Source organism: Triticum dicoccoides, chromosome 2B, assembly GCF_002162155.2.
Source record: "Triticum dicoccoides isolate Atlit2015 ecotype Zavitan chromosome 2B, WEW_v2.0, whole genome shotgun sequence".
In the NCBI taxonomy this organism is placed as follows: Eukaryota; Viridiplantae; Streptophyta; class Magnoliopsida; order Poales; family Poaceae; genus Triticum; species Triticum dicoccoides.
The window spans coordinates 585,450,611-585,453,205 of NC_041383.1; the positions used below are offsets into that span (position 1 = coordinate 585,450,611).

The 2,595-nt window shown below is 58.8% G+C and overlaps 1 pseudogene; it reads right to left on the bottom strand.

The window, feature by feature from the left end:
• Positions 1-626: 626 nt before the first annotated feature.
• LOC119361025 lies at positions 627-1,942 on the bottom strand (annotated as a pseudogene).
• Positions 1,943-2,595: the final 653 nt, after the last annotated feature.

Below are 2,595 nucleotides of genomic sequence, written 5' to 3' on the forward strand. Positions count from 1 at the left end.
AAGAAAACTTTGCACAGGAACAATCTGTACTCAAACTTGAGATTGCAGTTTGACAGAGAAAATATGCGTTTTGTATTTGGCCACACATGCATACATTAGTTGCAGAGTTGCAGTAAACAAGGTGTCTCAGTCTCTCAAATAATGTTTCTATTTTCTCTCAAGAAATGACATACCCACACACACGTGTATAATCATAAAAAGAATTCGAAGTTCAGAAGCGCCGCTAAATCTCCAGCCCCTGCGCCGCACGGTTGACCATATCTATGCTAGCCTCGAGGCGGGCATGCACGCGCTCATCTTCGAGCAGCTCCGGCGTGAAGGCGCGCCCCCACCCGTTGCACCACTCGACGGCCTCTCTGGTGGCGGGTTTCGCGGCCAGCAGCCAGTGACGGAGCGCGTGCCGCCACCTGCCGAAGAACTCGGCCTCCAGGAGCCGCACCATGTCCTCCGCCCGCACGAGCGGCGCCCACTTCATGATCACCTCCAAGAACGCGTCGTCATGCTGCTTCGGCGGCGTGACCCGGAGGCTCTTCAGGCGCTGCTCCAGGTGCCGCACGACGCCGATCCCGTCGACGAACTCCTCCCAGCTCACCGGGCCGAACATGGCCTTCCACGGCGCCACCAGGTTAAGGTTGGACTTGGAGAGCAAGGCGTGGCCGGCGTCGTCCCATTCCCGCAGCGCCTTCTCGAGCTTGCTTCTCACGGTGACGCACAGGCTCTCCAGCAGTGGACCGGCGAGCGGCATCCACGGGCGAAGCAGGAGGTGACAGCAGTCGGCCTGCCAGGCATCCCGTGGGTCCCATGACTCCACTTCGGCGGTCAGCTCCGGCATGACGACCTCTACAAGGATGCGCTGCACGGCGGGAGGAGGCAGCGTGTCCTTCCACTGCGCCAGGAAGCGGCGCATCCGCTCGGAGTCCGTGGCCTTGAACTCCGATGCCTGGACAGACGGAACCACCGTGTCGTAGACGAGCTCCGCGTACGGCGACATGGCCGACCCATCGTCCAGTGAATTCTTCAGGTGGACGAACACGTCCAGCCACATGGCCGGGTCCCAAAGAGGCTGCCACCTTTGGAGCACCCGGCCAACGAGCGGCGCCACGAGCTCGCCCGCCGTGTTCGCGAGGCAGTACGTCTGGTACTCCTCCGGGAACTTCTTCTTCAGCCTTGTAAACTCCAAGATGAGGCCGCCCGCCGTCAGCTCTCCCGATGCACTTTTCTCGTGCACCAGCGTCACGACCTTGATGATCACCTCCGCCACGTCCACCACCATATGCTCGCCGTCGTCCAGGGCACCATCTTGCAGCTCCCGCACTTCAGCGAGGATTTTCTCGCAGAACTCCCGGCCTTGCTGCCGGGATCCATCGGCGTCGCCCTTCTCCCAGTCGTCGTAGACCACTTGAGAGATTTCGTCCGCGCACTGGTCAGCTCTCCATTTGGTCGGCAAGGTTTCCTGGTCCTTGTTGGGAAGTCCGTTGTCGTGTGATCCTTCTCCCTCAGCGCCGACCGTGCCGAAACCAGCGCTCTCTGGCCGCTTCACCACCTTCACAGGAGATGTGATGCCCTGGCCGTGCTTGCCGAGGCCAGAGCCGGACCCCACCTCGTAGTTCATCAACCTCATCATATTTACCACCGTTGTGTTCTTGAACACCGGGCTCTCAACAACAGGCTGGGGCTTCCATGTCGTTGCCGCCGGATCGTAGTGCTGCCTAGTGTAGCGTTGGTGATGGCGTTGAGGAGACGACGACGGACCTGCAGAGCCGGCGGCGACGAACGGGACGCGTCCGAAGAGGAGATCGCCGGGGCCGCGTGGACGCTTGTGCTGGGGCGACGGACGGCTGCCCGCATCGCCGGACTCAGAGCCCGTGCGGTCGTCGTGGCGGTAGGTGGAGCCGCCGCTCGTCATGGCATTGCTGCACTCGTCAGCGCCAGCGGAGGCCATGAGCACGGAAGTAGGATTGCTTCGCGGGTGGAGAATGGAGATTGGAGAGGGAGGGACTGGTGAAACCGTCAAGGAGAGTGTGTGGTGCATTTCCCCGTCGACATTGCTGCCCTTATATACGAAGTTAGGAACAAAGCTAGTTTGGTAACCTTTAACTGTAAGGAGGCCCCATATGTTATATGCGGAAAGAAACGCAACGAGTTTGGGAACCTTTAACGCTAGGGATAAGGAGGCGCCTTATTATGTTACTATGGGGCCGTTCGGAGGCCCTCCGCTCCGCGCCCCCGCTCCCGGAGCGGACGGAGCTGCGGCTAGAAAATCCAGAGCGGCCGAAACGGTACTCCCCAGCTCCGCGCATTTTGAGGAGCCGGTGGATCCCCGAACAGACCCTATATATACTAAAATGCGGAAAGAAACACGCGAGCGAACGTGTGTACGCGCCCAGGAAATATCAATTTCGATTCACGCGGCAGAATTGCGCGCGTGTAGTATGTATCGTGTTTGAATTAGACCATGTTCAAGGGCTGCCTTGTTCGAACACAATGTATTTTTCCCCTACTGAATATGGTGTAGGGCTGAATATCCCGCGCAATTCCATCGCTTGCATGACTTATGGAACCGCACTTTCTGAGCATATATAATGCTTGTAGTAT